Source organism: Grampus griseus (genome assembly GCF_964374135.1).
Source record: "Grampus griseus genome assembly, chromosome: 2".
NCBI lineage: Eukaryota > Metazoa > Chordata > Mammalia > Artiodactyla > Delphinidae > Grampus > Grampus griseus.
In genome coordinates this window covers 74,746,734-74,756,412 of record NC_139018.1, presented here as the reverse complement: position 1 = coordinate 74,756,412, position 9,679 = coordinate 74,746,734, and the positions used below count along the sequence as shown (strand labels likewise).

Sequence of the window (9,679 nt, the reverse complement as noted above, 5' to 3'; positions counted from 1 at the left end):
GGACAACACCTGCCGTATGGAGGCGAGGGCAGGTTTTTGTTTTTGTTTTTGTTTTGGCCTTGCCACTCGGTTTATGGGATCTTAGTGCCCCAACCAGGTATCGAACCTGGTTGTGAACCTCGGCAGTGAGAGTGCCGAGTCCTAACCACTGGACCACCAGGGAAGTCCTGAGGACAGGTATTTAGAGCCAAGCACTAGGGCTGTGATAGTGAAGAAATGTGGTCCCTGCCTCCACGGGAAATTACATTCTACATGAAGACTCGTGTTTAATCAGATTATTGCATCAATTAGTAAAAAATTGCAACTGAAAAGTGCAGCCCTTGAGAGGTTGGGAAGGCGTCCCTGGGGAAGTGATGACAGCTGAGCCTGAAGGAAGAGCAGGTGAAAGGAGTGGGGGGGGCAGGTCTGTGGAGAGATCTATTAGCAGGAACAATGGCTGTGAAATGAGGTATAGGGTGCGGATCCAGTCCTGCAGGTCCTCTGACTGTGAGAAGAATGTCGTGTTCATCCTAAAAACGATGGAAAGAAATAACTGGAGCGGGACTTCCCTGGCGGTCCAGTGGTTAAGACTTCATGCTTCCACTGCAGGGGCACAGGTTTGATCCCAGGTCAGGGAACTAAGATCCCGCATGCCGTGTGGTGCAGCCAAAGGAAAAAAGAAAAAAGAAAGGAAAAAGAAAAAAATAATAACTGGAGTGAGGGTCAGGGTAGGGTGGGGAGTGTGACAGAATCTGACTTGAGACTGGAAATGACCACTCTGGCTGCTGTGTTGAGTACCGATTGGAGGGGGATGAGTCCCCACAGGGGAAACTTTGAGGCCACGGAGTGGTCCAGGCCAGTGATGCTGGTAGCTTGGACTTGGCCAGTGATTAGTAGACATGCAGAGAAGATGCAAGAAATGTTTCGGAGGTAAAATCAAAAAGACTTGATGTCAACGCTGAGTGCTGCTACCATCCCCTTGCAGGAAGGGCCAAGTAAGGCAGTAGTCAGCAAACCCACTCACATCACAAAACAATCTAGGGTATTTTTTTAAATATAAATTCCTCGGCTGTATACTCCAGAGTTTGATTCAGTATACCTGGGTGGAGTTTGACCATGACATCTGCATTTAAACACATTCCCTAGAAGATTCTGAGGCCCCCTGTCTGCAGGTACTGGTCTAAGGGACCCTGTGTCTCTGACCCTGACCCAGAAGATCCATGTGGAAAAGTAGGGCCTATGGCCCTGAAAGTTCATCTCCTGTTCGCTCCTCTCTTTGGGAGGCTGTATAACATGCTGATCTGATTTTCCCAAACCCAACGCAATGCAAACACATTCCTCAGGAGTAGGTACAAGAAGAGTCTAAGGGTACAAATGAAGTTATTTACAAAACAGGAATAGAGTTACAGATGTAGAGAACAAACTTACGGTTACCGGGGGGAAAGGAAGAGGGATAAATTGGGAGATTGGGATTGACATATACACACTACTATATATAAAATAGATAATAAGGACCTACTGTATAGCACAGGGAACTCTACTCAGTACTCCGTAATGACCTATATGGGAAAAGAATCTAAAGAAGAGTGGATATATGTATATGTATAACTGAGTCACATTGCTGTACAGCAGAAACTAACACAACATTGTAAATCAACTATACTCCAATAAAATTTTTTTTTAAAAGTCTGAAGAAGGTCACCCAGAGTGCCCCATTTACACTACCATGCCCAAACACATGGATGCATGCAAGCATGTGCACACACACACACACACACACACACACACACACTCCATCTGACTGGGGCATTCCTAATGTTCCCAGGGCTGGGACTAAGAAGTCACTATGAACATACTACCCAATCAGCACCTTTCCTGGTGGGTTCTAAGGATTTATGGTAAGAGTTCATGCTATAAACTCGGGCTCCTCAAAGCCCTAGCAGTTTACAAGGAGGGATTCCACAGATAGACATAAAGGGCTGTGACTAACTCCAGACCCAGAAGGTCCTGCACTGTTCAGTGGCTAGCAGGAAATGTGCTAAATATAGCTTCGTCTTTGGGAGATAGACACTGAAATACGTGTGCTAAAAATGCAGTCTGGTTTCATTGCCAAAAGGGTGGTGAAATCTTGATGAATACCTCTGTCCACTCTGGCATGTCATGCTGAAATCTCACAGCTGCAGGTACAGTTTGTGAGCAGATAGAAAATAATCCTATTGGCTGATAAGTGTCCAATGAATGGTGCAAAACATCACTTTTCTCATCATGTGACCTGTCAGTTCACACCAAGTCCTTCTTAGATGGGGTCTGGAGGGTCCTTCTTCTCTGATCTCCACCCCCTCTCCCAGGGTCCTGGTCTATCTGGAGAAAGCAAGTGAGATGCTTGAGATTTTGAGGGTCCGTGCCAACCCCATCCAGGTGAAATAGCTCAAGATGAACCATTTCTTCACTTGCTCATGTTGACTGTTTTTCATAGCATAAGCTCAGCATTATTATACTAGAAAAGCCTTTGCCTTTATCCTACTAAACATCACTCTTCACTAGGGTTGAGGAGGAAAGACAATCTCAGCTTGGCACCTGTGAGAATAATGAATTCCTAGACAGAATACTAAGGATTCATTGATGCCAACAGATGCACAGAGGCTTCCCCCAACCCAGGAAGACAAGACCACATTCTCCTGGTTGGTGACTCTTAATGGGGTAGGAGGAGCCCTCTGCAGACCTGACCTTGCTAATGATGCTCCTTCCTCCAGTGTGTTCTGAGGCCTGATGCAGAGTTTGTTATAGGCAACCTTTAGTTGATACATGTGAGAACAAATTATACAACCAGAAGAAACCTGGGACAAAGAGGACTCTGAAGGACGTGTGGTTGCAGACAATATTTTCATCTCCTCAGTGCAAAGTGTCTGACTTTGGAAAAGAAAGAGCACAAGGCTGACACCTGACAACTGATGTAGTGTCAAGGACAGAGTTTGGAGGAGGGCTTGTGACTTAAGACAAAAGATTTATGGACCTCTGATAAATTATAAGGTAACTAAAAAAATGGACATTATGTACTTCCCAAAATTTTCAAGGAAAGAAAAAAGTGTCCAAATAAAGCTGCTTAAACATGTATTACATCAGTGGTTTCCTACACGGGTCTGCAGACTAAAGCTGGTCCATGACAAAGGGTTTCTGGTCTACGATGAAATAATTTTTTTTCAATATTTTTAAATTCTGAAATTATGTCCTTTATAACCCTACCAAGATTTTTTTTTTTTTTTTTTTTTTTTGGTTGCATTGGGTCTTTGTTGCTGTGCACGGGCTTTCTCTAGTTGTGGAGAGCGGGGGCTACTCTTCGTTGCAGTGCGCGGGCTTCTCATTGCAGTGGCTTCTCTTGTTGCGGAGCACAGGCTCTAGGCGCATGGGCTTCAGTAGTTGTGGCTCGTGGGCTCTAGAGTGCAGGCTCAGTAGTTGTGGTGCACGGGCTTAGTTGCTCCATGGCATGTGGGATCTTCCCAGACCAGGGCTCAAACCTATGTCCTCTGCATTGGCAAGCAGATTCTTAACCACTGCGCCACCAGGGAAGCCCTAACCCTACCAAGATTAAGCTATGTTCTTTAATGAAAAGATATTGACATTCTAAGATTGGGGTGGAAGGGAATGTCATTTCTTGCTTGCCAAACACATCAATTTCGAGGGATTTTCCCCTATCATTGATTAATTTTAATAAAATCCTAAAGTCTGGGACGTGCTGCATTAGAGAAGACCAGAATAGGAAAGGAACTTGTAAATTTTTTACATGCAGAAGGACAAAAAAATTTTTAAGACTGACAATATCTCGTGATGCCAATGGTGAGGAAGATGGACATTTTCGTACAATGTTTGTGGGTGAGGAAATTGTTACCACAAATTTTGTAGACAATTTGGTAGACTCTACCAAAATAATCTACTGAAATTTAAAATGACAAACGCTATAAGTCATGAGTACTAAGAGTAGGAATTTATGCCAATAACTTTTAGCACCATTGACAAAATACTAGAAATCTCAGTACCCATTGTTTATAAAAGTGACACCTAAAAATATCTTATATAGTTTTATAGGTATTGGCAAGGAATGATATTTTAAAATATCAAATTGCATACAATTCATATAACACCATCCCATTTTTGTACAATAAAAGTTAAGTGTGTATGAATAAGTATGTGTATGTTCTATAAGCATAAATTACTTAATTAACAACGTTTGCTGCTGGAGAGTAGAACTGGCTGGTAAAACTCTCATGGTTTATTTTATACACTTCTGTACTGGCGGAAATTTTACAATTACTGTGTATTTTCATAGTTCAAAATTAAGGAATAGAAACAAAAAAATCTCTCCTGCCAAAGGTAATCCTCACTTTGATTTATGTTCATCTGTCAGTTGTGTGGGTGAGCTCCATCAGACAGGAGTCAGGTGTGCTCACTTTGATTTGTACCTGGTCCAGCACAGACATTTACCTGTAGCTGAAAAAGCTTGTAGAAGCAAAAAGCATTGCAGGAATGGGCTCCCAGTGGGCTGTATAAGGGCAAATACAAGTAAAGTAAGAGGCTGTGAAATAAAATTCATATTTTATGGCAAGACAAAAAATTTAAACATAAAAAATTCTTCTCTGCCCTTTGGCTTCCTCTCTTCCCCCACTGTGCACTGTGTGTCTGCATTATGCAACACCAGACCTTCCCCATTGGCAGGAATACCTGCTTAACCATAAAAAGCAACATTCTCCCAGCATCAACACGACAACTCCTACAAAGATAGCATGACTTCTTGATCTTGTAAGGGGTCACATTACCCACCACGATGACGTTTAGATCTGGATCATGTAAACTGTCAATAATACATTATTTGATGTGCAGTCTTCTGTCTCAAAAAAATTATATAACTGTGCCTTGACTTCTAATGGGGAGAACAGTTCTCACAGCTTTCTGAGATGCTCTTCCCAAGTTATAATCTTCAAATTTGGCTCCAATAAAATTTTCCATTTCTTTCTTAGATCGACTGATTAATTTTTCGTCAACGAGGCTTAAAAGGGAAGAGCTGTCTCTCCTCTCCCTTTTCTTAGACATCTACTTTAGAAAACTTGTGACTTCTACGTTTGTTCTTTGAAATGTATATAAATATTAAAGTATGTATAGGTATATAAATATTAAAGGTATCAATATATGCATCTTTAGCCTTGAAAATTTAAATCAGACTCTGGCCAGCTTTCTGACCCAGCAAGTCTTTCTTAAGGAACTGGGAACCATGTCTTTGAAGTGGAATTGAAACTGTGCACCTCAAATTGGGACTGGAACCCACTCGGCCGGGACTCAAACCCGGCCAAAACCCACAGTCTTCCAACTGACATCACACACCTGGTTTCAGGACTTAATGAAGCTCAGGTTCTTGACGTCTCATCGCAGAAAGAATTCAGTGAGAGACAAAGTGATAGGTAAGAAGTGGATTTATTTAGACAGAAACACACTCCACAGACAGAGTGTGGGCCACCTCAGAAGGTGAGAAAGGCACCAGGTATGGGGTTGTCAGTTTTTATAGGGGTGGGTAATTTCATAGGCTAATGAGTGGGAGGAGTATTCCAGCTATTTTAGGAAGGGGCAGGGATTTTGAGGAATTGGGCCACCGCCCAATTTTTTTTTTTTTTAAGGAATTTTGCTTTTTTAAAAAATTTTATTTATGGCTGTGTTGGGTCTTCATTTCTGTGCGAAGTCTTTCTCTAGTTGTGGCGAGCGGGGTCCACTCTTCATCGCGGTGCACGGGCCTCTCACTGTCGCTGCCTCTCCTGTTGCGGAGCACAGGCTCCAGACGCGCAGGCTCAGTAGTTGTGGCTCACGGGGCTAGTTGCTCCGCGGCATGTGGGATATTCCCAGACCAGGGCTCGAACCCATGTCCCCTGCATTGGCAGGCAGATTCTCAACCACTGCGCCACCAGGGAAGCCCACCGCCCACTTTTTGATCCTATGGTCGGTCTTGGAACTGTCATGATGCCTGTGGGTGTGTCATTTAGCTTGCTGATGTGAGCTTGCTGATACTGAGGCTCAACGTCTAGTGGAAAAAGTTGACTTGTCCGCCATCTTGGATCCATTTGGTTCTACTCAGTTTATGTCATGTCCTCGGGCTATGTCATTCTTACAAAGGTTGTGCCCTGCCTCCTTCCCTCCAGTTTCAATTCAATTTGGCACTGGTGTACAGAGAAGCTGAGTTTTCGGCATCATTCCTGTGTCTTCTAAGGGGATCTAGTTAATGTATAATGCAGATGCACAATGCACACTAAAGAGGAGGGAGGAGTGGGTCAAATGGCAGAGAAAATGGTGATGGTTAAAATTTTCTTGTCCTGCCTTAAAAATAATTTTGTTTTGTCACACTAATGTAGGTTCCTAGGAGAAAGAGGGTAGGGGACCCAAAATTAACAATACCTAGTTTTCTGCCCTCACTGGCATTTGCTGTCTCTTGGGGAAGACAGGCAGACAAGTGTACCAACCACACAAAGGATGAGGAGGCCTAGAAGAAGGAAGTGACTTCTGTGGGCTGAGAATGGAAGTACTCGGCTAAAGGTTCCCAGTGGGAACTTGGAAATTTGTAGGAACTTGTTTCTGCTTTTTTTTTTTAATTTTATTTATTTTTTGCTGCATTGGGTCTTTGTTGCTGCACGTGGCCTTTCTCTAGTTGCAGCAAGCGGGCTACTCTTTGTTGCGGTGCGCAGGCTTCTCACTGCAGTGGCTTCTCTTGTTGCGGAGCACAAGCTCTAGGGGCGTGTGCTTCAGTAGCTGCAGCACGTGGGCTCAGTAGTTGTGGCTCGCGGGATCTAGAGCGCAGGCTCAGTAGCTGTGGTGCACGGGCTTAGTTGCTCTGCAGCATTTGGGACCTTTCCGGACCAGGGATCAAACTCATGTCCCCTGCATCGGCAGGCGGACTCTTAACCACTGTGCCACCAAGGAAGTCCTAACTTTTTAAATTTAAATATAACACATACACAGACAAGCACACAACTCACAAGCTCAATGAATTATCATAAAGTGAACACACCAGTGTAACCACCACTTAGGTCATGAGATAGCGCCCCAGAAGTCCCTCTCTAACTCCTTTCCTCCATCCCAAAGGTAACCTTTATCCTGATTTCTAACATCATGGGTTAGTTTTGCCTGTTTTTGAAATTCATATAAATGGATCCATATAGTATGTGTTGTTTTGTATCTGGCATCTTTTGCTCAATCTTACATTTGGGAGGTTCAACTGTGCTGCGTGTGATCCATTTTCATTGCCATTTAATAGTTCATCCTTTCACATATGTACACATACCCCTTTAGTCAACTAGCTTGAATGGATCTGTTTTTTTTAATTCAAAGTATCAATGACTAAGGAAATGATATCATTTTTCTAATCAGGAAGTTTTTTTTAAGATCTGAAGCAGAACTCTTACTCTATAGAAATTTATTTAACATGAATAACGTATAAATTTACGGATAAAGGCACAAACTTACTATAAAGATCAATGATCTCAGAACAGTACCTATATGAGGACAATCCTTCCAGAAAGTTTAAGGCTGCCACCTAATCCTGCTTTAACTTCAGCCACTCCCATGCCTGCCTTCCTCTTACCTGAACATGTTAATAGCTCTGGCGACTGGCTAATTATAATAAGTGACAAGGACAAATATTTTCCAGACCCAGCAAACAATTTTATGATGTGCTAGCAATCCCCATGAGGATGCTGCTCATAAGTTTTTTATAAAAAGCATTAGCTTCACTATATAATTGCTGTTTTGTATTAGCCACTACCTCTCTCCAATTGTAAATGATCATAGAATTTTGGAGATGAAAGAATCCCGGTGCTACAACCTTCTCATTCCGCAGATAGAGATATTAAATCCAATACAGGTCAAATGAGTTACCCAAGGTAATAAAACTGTTGAAGGAATAAAACCCAGCTCTCCTAAAAGGGAACCCTCATACACCACTGGTGAGAATGTAAGTTGGTGCAGCTACTATGGAAAACAGTATGGAGGTTCCTCAGAAAACTAAAAATAGAGTTGCCATATGATCCAGCAATCCCACTCCTGGGTAGATATCCAGACAAAACTGTAATTTTAAAAGGTACATGCGGGACTTCCCTGGTGGTCCAGTGGCTAAGACTCCATGCTCCCAATGCAGGGGGCCTGGGTTCAACCCCTGGTCAGGGAACTAGATCCCACATGCCGCAACTAACAGTTCAAATGTTGCAACTAAATATCCCGCATGCCACAACTAAAGATCCCACAAAACACAATGAAGATCCGCGTGCCGCAACTGAGACCCAGCACAGCCAAATAAATAAATAAATAAATACATGCACCCCTACGTTCATAGCAGCACTATTCACAATAGCCAAGACATGGAATCAACCTAAATGTCCATCGACAGATAAATGGATAAAAAAGATATACAATGGAATACTACTCAGCCATAAAAAAGAACAAAATAATGCCATTTGTAGCAACATGATCGGACCTAATATTATGATACTAAGTGAAGTAAGTCAGAAAGAGAAAGACAAATACCATATGACATCACTTATATATAGAATCTAAAATATGACACAAATGAACTTATCTATGAAACAGAAACAGACTCACAGACATAGAGAACAGATCTGTGGTTGCCAAGGGGGAGGTGGGGTGGGGGTCGGATGGATTGGGAGTTTGGGGTTAACAGGTGCAAACTAGTATCTATAAAATGGAGGGACTTCCCTGGGGGTCCAGTGGTTCAGAATCTGCCTTCCAATACAGGGGACGTGGGTTCGAGCCCTGGTTGGGGAACTAAGATCCCACGTGCTGCGGGGCAACTAAGCCTGGGCACCCCAACTACAGAGCCCACATGCTCTGGAGCCCGAGTGCCACAACTAGAGAGAAGCCCGCATGCCACAATGAAAAGCCGTCACGCCACAACAAAAGATCCCACATGCCCAACTAAGACCCGATACAGCCACAAAAAATAAATAGATAGATAAATAAATAGATACATACATTTTAAAAAATGGATAAACAACAAGGTCTTACTGTATAGCACAGGGAACTATATTCAACATCCTGTGATAAACCATAATGGAAAGGAATATAAAAAATAATGTCTATAACTGAATCACTTTGCTGTACAGCAGAAATTAACACAACATTGTAAATCAAATATACTTCAATTAAAAAAACAAACAAACAGCTCTCCTGACTAGAGCAGTTTGTTGGAGAAGAAAATCAATGAAAGCTGGAGTTACAGGCAAAGGAGTCATGTGAGATTAAGACTGAGCATGCATAAATAACTTACAGTCTTGAGACAGAGGGCAATGAGCACTGGAATGTGAGTAGAAGGAGCCAGGCACTGGGTCAAGTTACCACTTATCAATTATATGACTCCCTGAAGGCAGAAACTAGATTTTATTCATCTTGGTGTTCTCTAAGCCTAGTACCACATAAGGGACGTGAGAGAGGCTCAGTGAGTGAGTGAGCAAGCAAGCAAGTGGATACGAAACCGTACACGCTGGAGAAGTTTATGTAGAGAAGGAAAAAAGGATGAAGCTTCGGGGAAAGCCCTTGGTTAAATCACCATGGGGAACAAGAGGAATAGTCAGAAAGCAAACCAACAGAAACAGAACCGTGCAGGGTTAAGAAGCAGGGGAGGAGAAATCCAAGATGGCAGAAGCGTCAACAGTGC

General features: G+C 42.8%; 1 long non-coding RNA gene across 1 annotated transcript in view; it reads right to left on the bottom strand.

Annotated features, from left to right (window-relative positions):
* LOC309818438 overlaps positions 1 to 9,679 on the bottom strand; it is a 93,988-nt gene that overhangs the window by 2,974 nt on the left and 81,335 nt on the right. The window lies entirely within an intron of this gene.